This window comes from Anoplolepis gracilipes, chromosome 14 (assembly GCF_047496725.1).
Source record: "Anoplolepis gracilipes chromosome 14, ASM4749672v1, whole genome shotgun sequence".
NCBI classification, from domain to species: domain Eukaryota; kingdom Metazoa; phylum Arthropoda; class Insecta; order Hymenoptera; family Formicidae; genus Anoplolepis; species Anoplolepis gracilipes.
Genome location: NC_132983.1, coordinates 8255300 through 8278851, shown reverse-complemented (window position 1 = coordinate 8278851; position 23552 = coordinate 8255300). Strand labels below are relative to the sequence as shown.

At 26.6% G+C, this 23552-nt stretch overlaps 2 pseudogenes; both read right to left on the bottom strand.

The window, feature by feature from the left end:
• LOC140673168 (cytochrome P450 4C1-like) lies at positions 1 to 23552 on the bottom strand (annotated as a pseudogene).
• On the bottom strand, positions 10066 to 21668 carry LOC140673512 (cytochrome P450 4c21-like; annotated as a pseudogene).

Here is a 23552-nt window from a genome sequence, read left to right as displayed (position 1 = left end):
TTCACATATACAATATATATTTTCTCAATAATGTTGAACGTATAATATGCGTAATAATTTTCCATCATTTTTGCAATTTATCAACTTTTTATACTCTTACATGATATCCGTGCTAATTTTAAACGGCTATTTGTGATTAATTGGGATGAATTTCATATAAACAGGACGCGAAGGACAAAGAAGTAAATCGATCTTTAACTGCATATTTTTTAAATAATCTACGGGTTCCAAGTAAAAATTGTACACCAAAGATGTTATTATAGTCTTCAACTCCAGCAGAGCAAATTTTTGACCTATCATACAATTTAAAGTCTATTATTGACTATCAAAAATTATCGACACAAGCAGAAACGAAAATAACAATTTACCTATACAATTCCTCGGTCCTGCGCGGAACGGTATGTAGGAATATGGATGACGATTCTGTATTCTCTCGGGCAAAAATCTATCCAGATCGAATACTTCTGGATTTGGCCAAAAATTGGGATCTCTGTGAACTCCGTAGATATGAAGATGTATGATCGTTCCTGCAGGTATGACATATGATTCTGAATAGCGTATTATAAAATTACAAAATATTGAAATTTTCCTAAATGAAAATCTTTTTTAAGAAAATGTACATAATATTATATTTTTAAAATGTTGAAGCATTTAAATTTATTTTACACTGGTTAATATATACTTTGTGTATGTAACAATATACAACAAAAAGTGGATTACATAATTTTATATGAAATTTGTATGAATCTGAATCATAAAATAAAATTACAAAATATTGAAATTTACAAAAATACGAAATTAGAAAAAAATAAAATGTACATAATATTGATATTCTTAAAATGTTAAAGCATTTTAATGTATTTTACGTTTGATAATTTATACTTCGTGGTATGTTATATGTCCAGAAATATATAGAACAAAAAAGTAATGCATTACGTAATTTTACATCTTCAGCAGCTTTTCGAAATATGAAAAACACGCTGGTATACAAACGTAGCGCTTCCTTTAAACATCTCTCTAAGTATAGTAAATTTTGCAACGCTTTCATCGTTAGTTTCCCTCCGTTCTCTTGCATCACGGTATTGACTTCAACCCTTACACGTTTCTGTATCACCGATGACATTTAAAGTATATTGTTTAATATTCTGGTTATTATGTACGTACATATAAAATAAATTCTTAATAAAATCAATTTTTCTTAAAATCAAAATCAATTTTTTATATTTATTTAAAAAATACTTTTTTTCCGATATATGTAGAAACTAATATAAAGAGTGCCTCAAAATTAAATGTCGAAACTTTAGGACCGTGAAAGATAAATTAAGAAAAGAAGTCTTTTAATAATTTGCTCGTTTTTGCTTTGTTTTGAAGAAATGCGCAACAACCCATGTTGAAATGTTTAACGAAATTAGAATATCTGGCATATTGTGGCAGATGGTAATTAATTATTCGCTTGTAGACTTCTGATAAACAACTGTAATTAATTCATAATAGAAAGGCAAAAATATAAACATAAATTAAATTTTAAATTAAAGTAAGCAGATTACAATAAAGAGCAGTCTAATTAATGATATTCAATATTCCCTAAGGACAATATTCTCTAAGGTCAACTGTGATTGGTTAATTTCTTGTGGTTTACGTAGAAGACTGCGGTATCGCGTATATATTTATAATCCTCTAACTTTATTTAAAAAATTTTAATTTACTCTCTTTTTTAATCTTAATATTTTATTACTTTTATTTTATGGTATTTTTTGATAAACATAATAATTGTAGTATTGTTTTATATTTTTGGTGAAATCATTTTTTTTTAGTTTTTTCCAAAACGAAGCAAAACTGAGCGATATTCTGTAGGAGTTTTTTTTTGTAGTTTATCGATCTCCTATATGCACTCGAACTGTTAACATTTAATTTCAAGGCATTTGGTATATAGAATATATATATTGCAACAAAAATTTGATATCTGTCCTATAGATCTGCACTATAATTATCCGTACAATATTTTGAATAAAAATTGTAATTTAAATAATACATTGCAATAATATTGAAAAAAAGTACCTGAATATCTTTGTTTTCAGCTAATACTAATAAAGCAAACATCATAGTCCTCGCTGTAGTATCGTAACCCTGTAATCATCATCATTAATTATTGTATTATTGTATTATGTATAACGTAATACAATTATACATGCTTAAATACACTAAACGAAAAAAAAAGATTACTGATACGTACTTCAACCATAAAAGTATCGACTTCTTCTCTGATGTCCAAATCAGTTAATAAACCTTCTCGAGATGCCGCTATTAAAAGATCCAACATGGCCAGCCGCTTTTTTTTAACTTTTTAGAAATAAATACAGCATATTAGCTCAATCTCATTTTTGCATTATTTACTTAACATTGTTCTTGTTTAAATTTAAACTCTATTAGAAATAATAATGATTTAATTTTACATTAGATATATGTTCCATGCTATGTAAATACTATATCATTACGCGTGATCATGTATGCTTAGTACAAATACTACAATAATAATTTTAGATTATTGCGCAAGCAAACTTAAATTAGAAGCTGATCTCTTACATACTTTCAAACACTTCGATATCATTTATCTCTTTGTCACTTTCAAGGTTTTTCAAGTACCGACCATTGGTGCGTTCGTGATAAAATTTTCTTTCCGCAATGATCTATAAATACAAGTACAATATTAAATTTTAAAAAATGACTTTCGTATTTAATAACAATAGCGCATTGTACTGTATCATAAATATTAATATTAATGTATTATTAATATTTTTGATTAATCATGTAATCTTGCGGTACGAAGATTATGAGATTTATTGTAATATTATACAAAAAAGAGAATTTTATGAATCAAAATAACATAATTGAAAAACGTACTTTTTCCGTAAATCCATACAGTATTTTCAAGAGCTTTTTTTGCTTTCTTCCTTGTGGCGACAATGAGAATAACAAATCATTATGATACCAAAGCTTCAGTACTCTATATAATACGACAAATTCAACCAAATTATATAATTTTAATAATAACATAACTTTGTAACAAATAATGTTGCTAATAAAATAAAAATCTTACTTTATTTAAAATCATTATATAATCTTGGAGAAATCTTTATGTAATTATTAAGTAATTATAGATGATAGAAAACACAGATAAAATTTAAAATCTACAGTCTTATAAAAAAGATATACATAAATTTTCTGAAAAGATTGTTATTTTTTAAGTATAGATTTTTTTGTTTAATTTTTGATCATTTATCTAATGATTTTATTACATATATCATTTTTCTTATTCTTTTTATTTTTTAAGTATTTGTTTAATAAATATTTATTATGAAATCAAATGTTCAGCAGAGTGCGTACAAAATATTTTAATTGATATTGCAAATATTTTAATTGCCGGCTTAAACAACACGGCGGCGACGTCTTACATTAATTGTTTACCTTTATATGACTATTAAACAATTAATCTATTTTTCAAAATGTATAGATATATTATAATCATAAATATAAATGTACACATATATTATAATCATAAAAGATTAAGATATATTACACAATTATTTACTACATTTATAAATTACTATAAATCCATAAATGTATCCATAAATTACCTATAAACTAGTAGTTCACCTATATCGTGTACTGCATTTCGATACTGTTGCTGGAACTCGCCGAATTTTTGCAAAGAGATGCCCATAGAAGTTTCTACAAGTGCGTTTATTATATAAGATCGCAAATAGGTTGAAGATTAATAAAGCTAAAAATTTCATGTATAAAAAACTTGAATATTATCTTCTTTCATTGCAGTATCGGTGCTTGTGTAAGAATAAATTATCTTTTTATCTCAAGTTATGATAATTTTGAATAAAATTCTAATACATACACAAAACAATAGAAATTTTACAGAAGCCTCACCGCATATCGCGTTTAGCGCATGTTCACTAATAAATGGTATTAAATCTTTTACAACCGTCCCTCCGACATCCTTCAAAGATTTTGTCATGCAATCGTCCTCCTTAATCAAGATATGAACAAACTGATTTAATATATTGAAATGAAATGTAGGTGTTAATATCTTTCGGCGTGTTTGCCACTTAACACCTAAAACAAAAACAATATAACGTAACATTATAAAATAAAAAATTATAAGTAAAACTATATCTCGTAAATTCTTTTATAATTTTTTACATTTTTTCTTATAAAATTTTTATGATAAAAAAAATTATAAGTATTAATGTGAATTTAATTAATATTTTTGTAATTAAAACTTCATGGATTGGCAGATAAACTATTATTTATTAAAATGTTTATTACGCGCGATGGCTTTTGATTATATTGAGAATCTTCTTTCATTAAAATATCTATTGCTGCTTTTTATTTGAAAATATATAAATCATGGTGAAATTATCTTTTAGTACGATCTCGCGTGCAGAAATTTCTTTTATTAATTTTTACAACAAAAAGGTTGTATAAGTTTATTGTTTAATTGTAAAATAATAATCTAGTAATATCTATTGTAATCTATTGTATCTATATATATATATCTATTGTAATATTTTATTTGTATTTCTGTGATGGAGACAGATCAATAACAGATTATAATAATAAAATATGTACGCTTATATGTTAATGTCATTACGTTACCTATGCTTGTGAGAAGACCTGTTCCAAACCAAGGATGTAACAAATCATACCCACGACTTTTTTCGATGTGCTTCATACTGCTTAGTATCGTCTGAAATCGAAAATATGATTAGAGAGAAATATCAGTTTATTATACTCAAATTTTCGTTTAATCTCGATCGAATATCGATCTTCTACTTTTTCATCTTTTAAGAAACTTTTTGTATGAACAAAAATCTTCTTGTGAAACATAAAATTTCTAAATCTAATTAATTTATAATATAGAGAATTGAATTTCTTTTATTACCTCCAGATCATCTGGATGACGGATACCCACAACAGGTATGAAGACACCTCAGATTTTACCAATGGGATAATAGTCATTGGATAATTTAATAAACAATTTCATTTGTTCTTCTGAAAAATACATTATAAATACAAAATTAGTGAAAAATTAATTTTAATTTCGTTTGAGGAATTATTTTCATTGTTACTTTACTTTTACTCAATACGTTGAAAGCAGACTAATGATAATTAAGAAAATAGATTGCAAATGGTTATTGCAAAGAAAAGTGCTAAGATATACATTTCAAGAGAGTTTATGAATTTAACTTTTACTTTCATGCATGAGTGACGGAGTGTTTGTCTATTAATGTAGATAGATTAAAAATTTTGTACTTGCCTCGTGAAATAATGGCTTGCAATACATTGCCAAGAATCGGAAGGCCCGGTGGTCCTGGTATAAGATTAATAAGTCGTCCGTCTTTTCCATGATGCACATAATAATTATACACCAATAAAATAAACATAAATAATAATAATATAGTGATAAACATCGTTTCTTGAGGTAATATTATTCTTGACCGTTTAATTTAGCTTTATCTTTTTTAGCTTCCTTTTTTTATAATTTTTTAATCACCTGTAATAAAGTAATATTTGTTTCACAGCAAAACTGTCACAATTGCATTGATATTCGAAATATGCTAATAATAAAAGAGAAAGGGAGAGAAAGAAGGAGAGAAAGAGACAGAGAAAGAGAAAAAGAAAGTGAAAGAGAGTGACAAAGAAAGAGAGAATAATCATTGAATTAATCCTACATATTTTATATAGTTAATAATTTTGAAGATTAATAATGTATAAATAGTGTGATGAATTATTATAATAAACAAGATAACATTCGCGTAAATAAAAAAAAAATTTTATCGGCTATTGTTTATAATTATGTTGTTATTTACAAGATATAATTTTTTAAGATTCTATTGCAAAATCTGATTAGTGATTAGTGGTATCAAAATTAGATCAAGTATTATTTTTATCTATTTATCTAAAAAATGTATCAGTTATTTTAGCATTATTATTAATTTTATTTACTCTATAACTGTAAAGAAATGCTTTTAAGCGATCACATAATAATGTCTGTCTAAAGTTCAGTTCTACAAATTTGTGTGTGCGTATCTATTTTAAATCTATTTTTACTGCTAAGCAAAGATAAAGAATTGATGCGTAATAAACAGAGCTATTTAATTAAGCATTCACACACTTTCTCATAAACAAGGAATTGATTTGAAAATTTTATGTGATTTTTATCAAATTTATTACCACGTTACACACATAAACACATTGTGTTTTCATATAATATACAAAGTATATAATTATCACGATTGTTTAACAGTGTTTTTTCCTTTGTTTATCTAATTGTTAAAAATATGCGCAAAAATAATATAATATACGATTATAACAATTAAACAAAGTTAACAACTTGTTATTCAAAGAATTATGTATAAAAGTCATGCACTTATACTAATTATATTATTAACCATAATTCAAATGTTGAAATAAAATGTTATAAAGTTTTACTTTACATAAATAAGTACTACTTAATTACCTGATAGATTATCTGTAGCAACGTTCAATTGAAACATCACTCAAATGTTTAAAATGTTTTAAATGAAATTACAAATCTTTTCAAAAGGATACATGTGCTAGTACAACAAACCTTCACGAACTGACAATGCACATCTGAGGCCTATACTTATAATATCTGTAGTTCAAGAGCATGTTAATAATAATCACAGTCTCATACTTGAGAGGCAAGTTGAATAATTCCATTTTGATTAATAACCAAACAACATATTTGATAAATGTTTATTGACACTCGCCTTTTTTATACATGTTATAGAGAGTACATTCCTAATCGTTTGAATTTTGTATCGTCTGTTTGTTTTAAAAATATATGATTTTGAAATAATATTTTTAGAAAAAGAAATTTAGTCTCAATGATCTTAACATTGACATATGTTTTCAAAATTTTTCATAAAGTAAATGTGTGGACAGGGGAGAGACTTCGTCTTCATCTCGCTCTATACCTTCCATCACAAAAATAATTCAATTCTTTAATATATATATTTTTCTATTTTTAAATAAAAATTAATAAAAACAATGCTCTCTTAAATATAAAATAAGAAATAAATTATAAACGGCAATAGAGAGCAAAAATTGAGTCGTGTTAAACGAGTTAGGTAATAATTGAAACGATTCTTATAATAATTAAGCAAAATAAGGTGTATTATAATTAATATCAGAAATGTGACTTAATCTTACATATGTCGCAATACTTTTAAATATTAAATTACTAATAACGGTATTATATATCGCATTTTCGCAACGTTAATCAATCAAAGATACTAAAACGACAAATGTTAAGAGAAATTATATATCGCATTTTCGCAACGTTACTACAATCAAAGATATTAAAACGACAAATATTAAGAGAAATTAAAATCCAATTATATGCATATTTGAATGCGTACGTTTCGAGCTCAATTTTTGAGTCTTTATCAGCGCAATAAATAAAAATACAATTGTAAAATTTAGTAAAACGAGAATATTTAATAATGAGTTATAAATATAAATGTAATAAGCTATTGTCTTAGTTGTTTGGACCAACTCCGATAGATGTTTTTTATTATGATGTGACAGACGACAGAGTCAACAATAAAAAGAAATCACTGACCTGATAATATTGTATGTGAATAACAATGATCATTGATATTCTTTAACAATATTAGTGACGGCTGGTAACAAATTGTTGACTCGTGTACTGTGGAGTTCGCTCGGAAAATGTCATTTTTTTTTAATGAGTCGTCGAAGACCGATCCAATTAGACATTTCAAATACACTTCAAAATCGTAAATATCAAGAACCAAAGAGTGTTACAAAATTCAACATTGTATTACTCAAGAATATATTCTTTATAATATATGTAAAAATAACAACAATTTGAACTGTGTAGATCAAGCATTTATTTTAATGCATATTTTTATTTGAGAAGGTAAAATTTGTGGAACCATTTCAAAATATAATCTGAAATTTAAACTATTGATTTAAAATGATTTTGTTGTCGCTTAAAATCTTTTTTAAATTAAAAATATTGACATCGATATTGACAATACACAAGCATAACAATTTGATTTTTTTTTAACCAATTTTTATTTTCATAGAAAAGTATATATTGTCGATCTCTTCAGTAAATCAAAGATTTAATATATAAAAGCCCAACACGTGCATTGGGCAATTTAGTACCTCACCACGAATTATCTGTAGAAAAATTTACAAACAATACTCGTTTGTGCTTGTTTTTCTTGAAAATTCTATTTTAATATAGAAGTAACATTTCTTATTTTTATTTAGATAACATATTTATAGTTTATTAAAATAAGAGAGAAACACTTGTGTCACTTTCTTTGTCAGAAACTTTATCTCTCCTTTTTTAAACAAATTATAGACTTTTACTTAATAAGCGTATACGACTTTGATACAACAAGTAGTACGAGAAGAATAAAATTTTGACTCTAATAAATTTTTTTCTTTTATCTAATCAACAGACTTAATTTATTAACATTGCTGTGAGCATATTTAAACCAGAACAAAGTTCACTGGTTAATATCGACAATCATTATCTTACATTTGCAATGAAATGATAGCAAAATATCATATAGGAATACAAGGCTTAGCTAATGTTTGTTAAACTAAGCTTGCATTTGCATTTATAATTTGATAAGTCAAGTTCGTATTATTAAAGAAAACTGACGTTGAAAACGATGCGGTAATAAATCAAAATGTCAAGTCAGCATCAAAAAAATTGTTGTGCAAAAGTGTAGTGCTAAAATGTATATAATATTGTTTAAGTCTGCTTTTCTTTCTGCAAAAATAATGTTATAACTTTTGAAAATTACGTTCAATAGAAATAAAATCACACAAGCACTATATATAATTTAAACATGTTTCTGAAATATTAAAAATTTTATATAATGAAAATATAAAGATTCGAAGATACGAAGATGTCAAGGAGATAAAAAGAAGAAAAATATCAAAAAGTAATAAAAAATTAATTAAAAGTAAAATATATTTAACATAGAATATACACATTTATTTATTTGATCACTTTATTGGATATAATATTTTCAATATCTTGAAACATGCTAATAAAAGAATAAATTTGTATAATATATGTATACTTTTTCTATTTCTAATCGGAAAAATTTTTTGATGTATATTTATTCGAACTATCGATTAAATATACATATTAATTCAATCTATTGTAAATCTAATCAGTTCTGGCGTTATTAAAATTTAATAATCAAAAATATTCTGAACTAAATGCTGGCTGCGTATAAATTCTTCAGAATCATATTCTGCTTTTATATTCGTTGCTTAAAACTCACCTTTGTCTCTTAATTTTAATTAAATCTTATATGTACATGCAAAAGTATGGAGAGATGAGATCATTGAAAGATAAATATTTTATATTTTATATTTTTTATTTTTATATTTTATCTACTTACGAGATTATTCAAAACTCTCAAAAAATACTGTTTATGCATTGTTATAATAATTAACATAAAAAAGGAACGATCAAATTCTGTTTTCAATCTGTGATTGTTGTATTTCTCACAAAATCCGATTTTTTTTTAGAAATATCTTTTCTTTGTTTTCCTTTTCCTAGTAATTCTTTTTACTCTCGACTGTTGCCAATCGTTGGTAAAAAAATGGAGACAATATGCGTTTTAATTATTCAAAAATTGAATTGATATTCATCTTAACTCTTGCTAATTATAGTACAGTTTATCTTTTGCTCATAAGTTTGTTATTAATCAAGGCAGATTTAAGGCATATAATTATCATTTTCATTATTTATTTTCTTATGATGTTCCCAGTGCTCTATCTTTAAAAAAATTATTGTTCGATTGATCACACGAGAAATAAAGGAGAGGAGATGCGAGAAATACATTTGTGTGTTCCGGGACAAGAAATCACGTAACATTTTTATATATACAATATATATTTTCTTGATAATGTTGAACGTATAATATGCGTAATAATTTTTTTTCATTTTTGCAATTCATTAACTTCTTATACTTACATGATATCCGTGTTAATTTTAAACGGCTATTTGTGATTAATTGAGATGAATTTCATATAAACCGGACACGAAGAACAAAGAAGTAAATCGGACTTTAATTGCATATTTTTTAAATAATAATCCATTAGTTCCAAGTAAAAATTGTGCACCAAAGATGCTATTGTAGCCATCAACTCTAGCAGATTGAGTTTTTGACCGATTATACAATTCAAAGTTTATCGACACTTTCAAAAATTATCGACAAGAGCACAAACGAAAATAATAATTTACCTATGCAATTTCTCGGTCCTGCGCTGGACGGTATATAGGAATATGGATGACGATTTTGTATTCTCTCGGGCAAAAATCTATCCGGATCGAATACTTCTGGATTTGGTCAAAAATTAAGATCTCTGTGAACTCCGTAGATATGAAAATATACGATCGTTCCAGCAGGTATGACATATGATTCTGAAAAGCGTATTTTAAAATTACAAAATATTTAAATTTACAAAAATAAAAATTTCTTTTAAAAAGATGTACATATTTTAAAAATGTTAAAGCATTTAAGCTTTACATTTGATAATATATACTTCGTGTAATGTGATTTGTAACAATATGCAACAAAAATGGATTACATAATTTTATATGAATTTTGTGTGAATCTGAACCACATAAATGATATTACAAAATATTAAAATTTACAAAAATACGAAATTAAAAAAAAATAAAAGATACAAAATATTGGTATTCTTAAAATCTTAAAATAATTTAATTTATTGTACGTTTGATAATTTATACTTCATGTAATGTTACATGTCCAGAAATATATAGAGCAAAAAAGTAGTGCATTACGTAATTTTACATCTTTGGCAGCTTTTTAAAATATTAAAAATACGCTGGAATACAAACGTAGCGCTTCCTTTAAACATCTCTCTAAATATGATCATTTTTGCAACGCTTTCATCGTTCGCCCTCCGTTCTCTTGCTTCACGATATCAACTTCAACCCTTAGACGTTCCTGTATTATTAATGATGTTTAAAGTGTATTGTTTAACATTCTGGTTTACATGTACATACATACATACATATAAATTCTTAATAAAATCAAAATAAATTTTTTATATTTATTTTAAAATAATTTTTTTTGATATATATGTAGAAACTAATGTACATATAGGATGCCTCGAAAATAAATGTCAAAACTTTAAAAGCGTGAGAGATTGATAAATTAAGAAAAGAAGTGTTTTAGTAATTTGCTCGTTTTTGCTACGTTTTGAAGAAAATCGCAAAAACTCACGTTGATATATTCAACGAAATTAGAACATGTATGTGACATATTGTGACAGATGTGATTAATTATTCGCTTGTAGACTTCTGATGAGCAACTGTAATTAATTCATAGAAAGGCATAAATATAAACAAAAACAAACTAAAGTAGCAGGCTACAATAAAAGGTGGTCTAAGCAATGATATTCAATATTCTTCTTTAAGGTCAACTGTGATTGGTTAATTCCTTGTGGCCCACAACTTACAACACTTATTGTAAATGGTTCTTAACTCTGCGATATCGCGTATTTATTCACAATTCCCTAACTTTATTTTAAAAGGATTTTAATTCACTCTTTTTTTTAATTTTAATGTTTCATAACTTTTACTTTATAATAATTAGAGAATATATACGGCTCCAATATTTACAAACATGATAAGATATACTCGGCAATGAGAGCCTATGCGCGGATGTTGATGCGTAAAGAAACTGCGTAAAGAAACTGCGTAAAGAAATTAATTCTTTTCACGAAAGAATTTTTAATTAGTGCACAGAGCACATATTTAGATTCTCATTTTTGAGAATTCTAAAAACCCCTCTATACCCCTCTAAAGAGATGTAGACGAGAAAAAATATCGGGGCGAAAGACTCGGGTTCAATTCCCGATTCAGCGACTTCGCCCCGATATTTTTTCTCGTCTACATCTCTTTAGAGGGGTATAGAGGGGTTTTTAGAATTCTCAAAAATGAGAATCTAAATATGTGCTTTGTGCACTAATTAAAAATTCTTTCGTGAAAAGAATTAATTTCTTTACGCATCAACATCCGCGCATGGGCTCTCATTGCCCATGTATATCTTATCATGTTTTACTTTATAGTACTTTTTGATAAATATAATAATTGTAGTATTGTTTTATATTTTGGATAAAATATTTTTTGTTTGTTTTTCTTTTAATTTTGTTCAAAACAAAGCAAAACCAAGCGATATTTTGTAAGGGAGTTTTTTCTTAGTTTATCGATTTGCTATATGCTCTCGAAGTTTTGATATTTAATTTCAAGACATTCGGTATATAGCAAATATACATTACAACAAAAACTTGATATCAGTACTACAGATCTGTACTATAATTATCCTTACGAAACTTTGAGTTAAAATTGTAATTTAAATAATACATTGCAATAATATTAAAAAAATGTTCCTGAATATCTTTGTGTTCAGTTAATAGTAATAAAGCAAACATCATATTTTTCGCTATAATATCGTAACCCTGTAATCATCATCATTAATTATTGTATTATGTATAACGTAATACAATTATACATGCTTAAATATACAAAATTAAAAAAAAGATTATACTGATGCGTACTCCAAACATAAAGGTATCGACTTCCTCTCTAATGTCCGAATCAGTTAATAAACCTTCTCGAGATGCCGCTATTAAAAGGTCCAACATGGCCAGCCGTTTTTTTTTAACTTTTTAGAAACAAAAACAGCATATTAGCTCAATCTCATTATTGCATTCTTTAATTAACATTGTTCTTGTATAAAGATCAACCTCTATTAGAAATAATAATGATTTAATTTACGACAGACATATGCTATATCTCATTACGTATATTTTGTACAAATACTACAACAATAATTTTAGATTGTGCAAACAAGCTTAAATTAGAAGCTGATCTCTTACATACTTTCAAACACTTCGACATCATCTATTTCTTTGTCACTTTCAAGGTTTTTCAAGTACCGACCATTGGTGCGTTCGTGATAAAGTTTTCTTTCCGCAATTATCTACAAATACAAGTACGATATTAATTTTTAAAAATGATTTTTTATACTTATTGATATTAGCATATTGTGCTATAGCATAATATTAACAGCATAATGTGTTATTAATATTTTTGATTAATCATGTAATCTTACGGTACGAAGATTATGAGGTTTATTGTAATATTACGCAAAAAAGAGAGTTTAAAGGATTAAAATAACATGATTTAAAATGTACTTTTTCCATAAATCCATGCAATATTTTTAAGTTTTTTTTGCTTTCTTCCTTGTGGCGATAACGAGAATAATAAATTGTTATAGAACCAAGGCCTAAAAATTCTAAAACGTAATTCAATAAAACTATATAATTCTAAAATTAATATAATTTTGTAACAAGTTTTATTTAAAGTCAGCGTTAATATTTAAAGTAAACTATAAGTGCCCGGGAAAAAAAGTTGGCCATATATGAATTTTGTCAATATCTAATCGTGTCTTACCAAGTATAGTCATATATGATATTATATGATAATTAAATAAAATCATATGATATCATATATGTGATTTTATTTAATTATCATATTATCATATATAACTATATTTGGCAAGATATGCTCAGATATTGACAAAATCCATATATGGCCAATTTTAAATGGACTTTTTTTTCCCGGGACAATATAATTTGATCATATATAATAATATCCGAAATTTGGCATAATATAATCTTATAAAAATAAGATATAATTATATAATTATATAAAGATATAATTACATTCAGCTAGATCTGTTTTCATATATAATTCTTTTAAAATTTAACAAAATATGATTATATAGAGATATGGTCATATAAGATCATATTGCAGCATTTTTCGAATATTATATATGATCATATAAAATTACACATGTGATCAGTTCTTTTCATATCTAATTATGTATGTTTACATCTGACCATATTAAATCCATTTTTTCTCGGGATGTATTATCTCGGGATTTATTAATTAGGAATATATTTTCTCTAACATATATAAAAATGAAAACAATCCGAGTGTAAGTAAACATTTATCAAATGTGTTGTTTTTAATCAAATACGATTTAACTTACCTCTTAAGATCACTATTATCATTATTAATATTATTATTATTATTGTAATACGCTCTAATTATTATAAATATTTATAATACGTTCTTGAGATATTATAAGTATAAACCTCAGATGTGCATTGTCAGTTTGCGGAAATTTGTTTTACTGGCACATGTACATATCTACTTGAGAAAATTTGCAATATTCCATTCAAAACATTTTGAACAATTGAGTAACGTTTTAATTGAACGTCGCTTTAAAGAATTGATCAGATAATTTTGGGCAGTTCTTATTTATATAAAATAAAACTTTATAACATTTTATTGCAACATTTGAAAAATTTTGATTAATAATATAATTAGTATAAACGCATGATTTTTACACATAAATTTTCTTTAATACCACAAATTGTTAACTTTGATTAATTATTATAATCTTATTAAATGTATATTATATTATTTTTGCGCAAATGTTTAACAATTAAATAAACAAAAAAAAAATGCTGTTAAACAATCGTGATAATTATATAATTTATATATTATATGAAAACTCAATGTATTTATGTGTTTAACGTGATAATAAATTTGATAAAAATCACACAAAATTTTCAAATTAATTTTTTGTTTACGAAAGTGTGCGAATGCTTAATTAATAGCTCCGTTTATTACAAAACAATTCTATCTTTAATAATTCGAAATACATAAGGCTCCGATATTTACAAACACAATAATAGACTTGACAATGAGAGCCATGCGCGGATGTTGATGCGTAAAATTTCTTATTTAGAAATTAATTCTTTTTCGCTTTAGAAATTAATTCTTTCGCGAAATTTGATTCGTGCACAGGGCACATATTTTACTTGGTGCGTTTCACCAAGTAATAGATTTTTTGAGAATTCTATATCCCTCTTTACCCCCCTAAAGAGATGTAGACGAGAAAAAATCAAATTTTGCGAAAGAATTAATTTCTAAAGCGAAAAAAAATTAATTTCTAAATAAGAAATTTTACGCATGCACATCCGCGCATGACTCTCATTGCAAAGTCTATTATTGTGGGAATTCTATCTTTGCTTAGCAATAAAAATATATTTTTAGAGTTAAAGTACAAAATACGCACAAAAATTTGCACAAAACTAAATTTTAAATTAAACTTTAAACGGACATTATGATGCGATCACTTAAAAAGCATTTTTTTTTATACATTTATAAAGGAAATAAAATTATAACAATGTTAAAATAACTGAAACATTTTATAGATAACAAAATAAATATAATACTCGACTTAATTTTGATACTATAAAGCACTGATCAGAATTTGCAATCTTATTTTAGAAACTTAAGAAATTAAATATCATGAATAGAAACATAATTATAAACAATAAACAATAAAAATTTGTTTATTTAATTTACGCAAATAATATTTTTTTCATTATAATAAATAAAATTATCACATTATTTATAACTCTTCAAAATTATTAACTACATAAAATATATAAAATTATTTCAATGATATTATCTCTGTCTTTATTACTCTCTTTAACACACACACTTTCTCTCTTTCTTTCTGTCTCTCACACAAGGTAATTATGACAGTTTTGTTGTAAAACAAATATCATTTATTTCTTTACATGCAATCCAAGGACCATAGAAATAGAAAGGTAAAAAGATAAAGCTAACTACCAAGTACCATGAAATAAAAGTTATCGAATATGAAAATTAAAAAGAAGAGTGAATTAAAATCTTGCTAAAATAAAGTTAAAAAATTTTGTGCTTTATTTTTTTTTATGCTTTATTTTTTTTATGCTTTAACATTTTTAAAATATATACAGTATTATATACATCTATTTAAAAGAAATTTTTATTTTTGTAAATTTTAATATTTTGTAATTTTAAAATACGCTTTTCAGAATCCTATGTCGTACCTGCTGGAACGATCTTTATATCTACGGAGTTCACAGAGATCCCAATTTTTGGTCAAATCCAGAAGTATTCGATCCAGATAGATTTTTGCCCGAGAGAATACAGAATCGTCATCCATATTCCTATATACCGTTCAGCGCAGGACCGAGGAATTGCATAGGTAAATTATTATCTTCGTTTGTGCTCTTATCGATAATTTTTGATAGTGTCGATAAACTTTGAATTGTATAATAGGTCAAAAATTCGATCTGCTGGAGTTGAAGGCTACAATAGCATCTTTGGTATACAATTTTTACTTGGAACCTGTAGATTACTTAAAAAGTCTGCAGTTAAAGGCCGATTTACTACTTTGTCCTTTTCGTCCGTTTTATATGAAATTCATCCCAATTAACCACAAATAGCCGTTTAAAATTAACACGGATGTCATGTAAGTATGTATAAGAAGATGAATTGCAAAAATGATAAAAAATTATTACGCACATCGTACGTTCAACATTATCAAGAAAATATATATTGTATATATAAAAATGTTACGTGATTTCTTGTCCCGGAACACGCACAAATGTATTTCTCGCATCTCCTCTCCTTTATTTCTCATGTGATCAATCGGACGATGATATTTCAAAGATGGAGCACTGGGAACATCATAAGAAAATAAATAATTAAAATGATAATTATATGCCTTGATTAATAAAAAACTTATGAGCAAAAAATAACAAACTATACTATAGTTAGCAAGAGTTAAGATGGATACCAATTCAATTTTTGAATAATTAAAACGCATATTGTCTTCATTTTTTACCAACCTACGATTGGCAATAATCGAGAGTAAAAAGAATTACTAAGAAAAGGGAAACGAGGAAAAGATATTTCTAAAAGAGAATCGGATTTTGTGAGAAATACAACCATTACAGATTGAAAACAGAAGTTGTTCGTTTTTTTTTATATTAATTATTACAACAATGCATAAACAGTAATTTTTGAGAGTTTTGAATAATCTCGTAAATAGCTAAAAAATAAAAATGGAAAATATAAAATATAAAATATTTATCTTTCGGTGTTCTCATCTTTCCATATTTTCGCATATACATATAAAACCTAATTAAAATTAAAGGACAAAGGCGAGTATCAAGCAACAAATAACAATCCAGAATATGATCCCGTAAAAAAAAATTAATATGTATTTAATATAATTCAATATAAACTTTATTTAAACTTAATAAGACACTAATAAGATTTTAATAAGAATTCAATTATTTATTAAAACTTTATAAAGGTTTAATGAGATAATATAAAGATCTATATTAAGTTTTATATAATGCTTTATTAAATGTCTTCATATGACTTGGACAAAATAGTATCCATATTAAATTATATAAGATCCTTTATTAAATGTTTATATAAAATCCTTAAAATTTAACCATATTTAATCTTAATATAAAGTGCTTATAAATTCTTTATATGTTTTAATAAGGCACTCTTAAGCTAACATTTCATGAGCAGTAACATTTTTGCTGTTGCTCTTTACTGCTCATGAAATGTTAGCTTTAGTTGTATAAATAAAGTTTAGTTCCATTAAAAAAAATATAAAGTATTAAATAAATCATAAGCATTATACATACACTAGATGTTTGGTAATAATCGCTTTAATGATTAAGGACAGATTTTCTAATCAATTTGGAAACGATTTTTGTTTTTAATGAAAATGTGTCGTGGTAGATAACCATTTTTTTCAAAACTTCTAATTTTTGTCAGTACATAACTTTATAACTTTATAACTTAAATTCAAATTTTATTAAAATAACTCTACCTAAAATTAACTAAAGAATGTATAATATTATATGTTACTCTTTCAAATCTACAAATTTTTGTTTACGAGAAACCTTTTTTTTCAATCGTTTTTGTAACTCGAAAATTATTGATATATCAACATTATATTTTCACTAAAGAAAAATCGTTTCTAAATCAGTCAGAGAATCTGTTCTAGGTTGGGGCGATTATTACCGGATATCCTGTATATATTAATTGTATGTCATGTATATATTAATTAAATTTATACAATTTATATTGTACAAGTCAATTAATTATTTAAAATTAAAAACGTGTTTTTCTTTTATTATTTTCGTTTCTCTTTGCGCGAAAATTACAAATAATAATCTATTAAAGTTTTTATAATTATGTGAAAATATTAGGATTATTATATATTTGGGATTTGTGTGTGTGTGTGTAAAGTATTTAGTGATTATTTTATCTTAAAATAATCACTAAATACTTTACACACACATACACGCACACACACACGCACACGTACACGAACACACACACACACACGCACACGCACACGCACACGCATACGCGCACGCACATATATATGTATATATATATATATATATATATATACATATATATGTATATATATATATATATATATATATATATATATATATATATATATATATATATTATACACATGTATATAAAATATATATGAATAAGTAGGTCAAATTAATAGCTGTTGTCATTGTCTTATAATAAAAAAAGCATATTCTTACGTCTCACACAAATTAAAAAATAGAAAATTGATATTTATTAATACTATCCAGCAATAATATTAATTTTTTGTAAGGTATTTTATGTAAGATATAGCATCATATATAATATAAAGCAACTTTATTAATAAGTAATTATAAATATATATTATAAATATATATTATAATTCTTTTCGATAAAATTTGGATTGTGGCACACAAAATCTCCAACTCTTATAACTTTAAATAATACACATCGAAAGAGTATACACTTCAACTCATTTGAGGACATGACTAGAATTATGTGACTAATCTTAACACGACTAGCTTCATGAAAGAAAATAGCAGTATGAATTATTTTGAAAACATTAATTACTGCATAAATATTATTGTTATTATCACTGTTTTTTACAAAGAATTTTATTTCGCCGTAACCTGTTCTAGCTCATCTTGAAAATATACATGCAGTGAAATTGTTTCGTTTCTTTCTCTGCGATACAGCAATGAGATAAATATTTCGCTTTGTTGAAAGTCTCGAACTCTAGAAAATACAACATACGGTTTCACAAAATTACAAGCATAAAGAAAATCTTGATCTGAAACATTATTTAAACTACACTTATTCAACGGCTGGAAATTACAATGAGCTTTGAATTCTAACAGTATTAAAGTCATGAACTTTACGTCTCAAAATTTCAACTCCATGAGCAATTCCAAGATTATTGATTAACTCCTTCCCTTTATTTTTTTTTCCATGAATAAGTTGACAAAGGACTCCATTATATTTTTCAAAAATGAAAGCTGAAGTAGCCCACAAAGATCCCCATCTCTTCACGTATAGTGGAAGATGAAGAATCTCATGTACGTTATAAGCATAATCTTTAGGTCGATATAAAGTTTCAATGTTTTTTACAAACATTCTGAGCATTGTTTCCGCCATTTCAATATCAGATAATTTAATGTCTTCCTGAAGGAGTAAATAAATAGATATTACGAAAAGGATCCAATGTTGCAAATAAGCATCGGATAAAAACTTAGAAAGAGTTGGAAGAGAATAATACAAGAGAAATGCTCTAAATTCACTAGCTTTCTAAGATTTCATTTCTGAAACTCTTCGTGGTAATCTGCCTATAATGCTTGGTCGAATATTGATGAGAAACTGATTAACTTCATTCACGTAATTTCCAATATACCATTCGCCTTCATTAACGTTGAACCAGAGATTCATAAAACGGCGTACAACGCCCAAACAAACAAGATGCATATATTCTCCAAATACACATTTTGAAAGGTCAAGAGAATTAAAGATAAAATGGCTGGACCTTTGACACCTTTGACTTTTTTTTTTTTAACTGTCTTTTTAGCTTGTTTTAACATTCGCTCAATGGTCCAAAGGCAAACTGACTTTTTTTTTAATAAAAAAACACTTTTTCTCTTAACAGTTTGTCCTTGAGCAACTAATGTTAATTCATGACGAGTCAAAGGATATTTTTTTATTTTTTGTTCACAAGTGTTACAACTATATAAACTAGTATGGCTCGTAATGTTTTGTAGTTGGGCTCTGACTGGAGCATCAGCACATACAGCTGGAGCTATAACTGAAGTTATCTGAATATCAGAATTATTTGGATGCGTCCACTTCACACCACCTTTATTATAAATACTAACCAAAGAATCAACAAATGGTCTCAAAAATATATTCATTGGAGGATGATCAGTATCACAGCACATTCCACTAAGTATTATAAAGGAAGATCTTAATTTAGGTGAAATTTCACATATAGTATACAGTAATGGATACAAATTAGTCTTTGAGCTGCGACTTAAAGAAATTCCGTCTGTATTTAGCATCAAAGTTATCTCGCATTGACAATTACTTTGCACTTTTATATACTCAGAACCATCACAAATGTCTCCTATAATATCTTTAACATTTTCCTTTCTTCTTAAAACTTCATGAAGTCTACAGTTTTCAAAATAATGTTTAATTTGATCCTCAATAGAAAAACCATAAAATGCTTTTTGCTCTGAAGAATTACATACAATGCATAAAACTTGATCATCGCAAGGTGATAAAGCAAAGCATTTTGAACAATAGTAATACTTAGTTTCTTTGTATAATGGGGCCAAATCTCTTACATACTTTAAAATATGATAAACAGATTTAGGGCAGTTATTTGATTTTGGTAAATATTTTATAAAGGTTGAAACTTGATCATGAAGACTTTTCTTTGTTTACCTGTTATTTAAGTGGTCATCTAATAAATCAAGAATAGCCTCATCAACAGTATACTGACAGCCATCATATAACTTAATTTCCTCCTTATTAATATCATTTTCTTCTAGAATATTTTCAGTATTATCGTCATGATTTGATTCTAAATTGAAATCACCGACATTAAACCAACTCTCATCATGAAATAAACATTCATCAATAATTATACTTTCAACTTCACTTTCAAAAACACTGTTTTTGATACTATCAATATCAAAAACACTGCTGTTTAAATTCGTGAAATAATTCTTTTCACTAGATGGCAGCATTTCGGATGCCTCATCTTCTTTTCGTTCTTGATTTGATAAATCAATAATTGGTTTATCTATATTAGCTTCAGTGCTACTGGATTGCTCTTCATTAGGAGTTTGTTTAAATCATTCTATATGTTTCCAGTTATAGAGAGTAGATTTAGATGGCTAGAAACAAAAATAAGATAATACTTTTTTAGTTCAAACTAAATTGTCATACATCATTGCTGTTGAAATACAATACATATGACACTTTTAATTCTTTAGTTTTTTATTTTAAGTTATAAAAATATTTCTTTTCTATTTCTTATAATGCTTTAGTTATATAATTATTTTTCTGATTCTTAACATCTTGGATCAAATTTTAGTATTTAAAAAAGACATAAATGTGAAGTAGATATGATACATTCAATTATTATTTAATAGCAATTACTATTCACAGCTATTTTAAATTAATTTTTAAATTATTTTTAAATTATTTTTATGAATTTACCTGCTTATTTCCTTCATTTCCACGATTAAATACTTGCCATGTTCTTGATTTTTTTAGAAAACATTGAGAAAAATTAGGGGAAGATGGATTTGATGATGATATTGGAGAAGATGATGGAGTCTGTAAAAACGGTGATGATGGTAGCGAAGTATCCATGTTTTTAATATTGCCGATGATAAATTGTTGTGTAGAGAGATAATAGAAAAAGCTAAACAAAATATAAAGGTCATAGGAGCAAAACAACAAAAATTGTTATTTATAATATAAAATTTTAAAAATGCATTATATTATTAAAAAGAATAGAGTGTTTAGTTGTGCTAAATATTCTTTTTTTCAGTGTTAAATTCGTTATATTTACGGAACATTCAGTACTGTCGAAACACGCACACAATCCAAGAACCGCATGCATGAGTTGCGCAAAAAGCTGTAGGCAGCTCATGTCACTACGCAAATTTGATGTTTCTAGAACTTTCCGCGGGGCAAGGGGAATGTAGAGAATAGCTATGGCACCATCAAGCGGCGGCGGCCAATCGTCCTTGATTTATCGATCTAATTATCGACCGCCAGATAACATGTTGAGTTGATAATACGCGATTTTTTCTTATAAAAATAATAAATAAATGTATATAAATATATATCCTTATTTGAAAGTTTGTAATTATATTAAATTCAAAGAAATGTTAGTATATTTACTTAAAATATTACATTTTATTTTATGTATTTGTTACATGTTATCTGGCGGTCGATAATTAGATCGATAAATCAAGGGCGGTTAGCCGCCACCGCTTGATGGCGCCATACCTATTCTCTACAGTCCCCTTGCCCCGCGGAAGGAGTCATGGAACAAATCGAATTCGCGCAGTTACGCTATTTTCCAATTGTGTGCATGCAGGCCAAGACCTCGCTCTGGCGTCACAGTCAACGCGACGCTCGACCAACAAAAGAAAAATTACTGCTACTGATTAACGATTTTTGAGGACCGTCTTGTATATTTTTTCATAAGATTTACGTAATAACTGACAATATTGTTAATTTTGTACCAATATTGTAATTACCATGGCTTTAAAAGAGAATTTAAGGGGATACCGTACCGTACTACCTTACCGATCAAAACGATTGTTTAGTTTTTAAACGAAATTATTAAATTAGTTGCATAGAATGAAAAATGCTTCTCCATGATTAAAGTACATATAATAACGAACCGGGGTTGTGTTCAATTTTCAGTTAAAAACGAGAAAAAAAAATTACAGTTTTAAATTATTGACTGCTAGCGTCAAGTCATACATATATTTGTTTAATATAAAAGTTTTGCAATTTGCACGTACAAAATAAGATAGATTCCCGCTTGGAAATGCATGAAAGAATATATGTAAACTTTTAGAAATGATTTTGAGGTCTAGTAAAAATAATTTCGTTTTAAAACACTTTCGTGCATATTATCATACGAAAATCGAAGATAAATGGATAAAAAAGAGCAGTAGATTAGTATATCAGCAGATTGACTTATGTCGCGATAGTCAGAGCTATAATCTTTTTCTGTGACAAGGAAAGACAATAGTACTATCCTTGTCTGTTTCATGCGTAGAGTAATATACATGCACGCCGGTAACACCGAACCGGCTCACGGCCCGTATGACACACACACAAGCGCAAGCTGTTTACATGTGAGCTTGGCACGTGCGCGGCGCCACATATACACGACTTGCGAGTGAGCCATGCATCTGATTTGGCATTACTGATGCACGCTCTAATATCGTTTAGTGTAGTGAAGTTATTTGTGTAGTGTTAGTTATTTATGGGTCAACAGCACGATTGGAAATATTTGTCTCTCTGTCAACGTAGAGTTTTCTTCAAGGAAGGCTGGATGAAAAGGTTAATATTTTCATTTATATAAAAGGAAATGTTTTAATGTTGTTATATCATA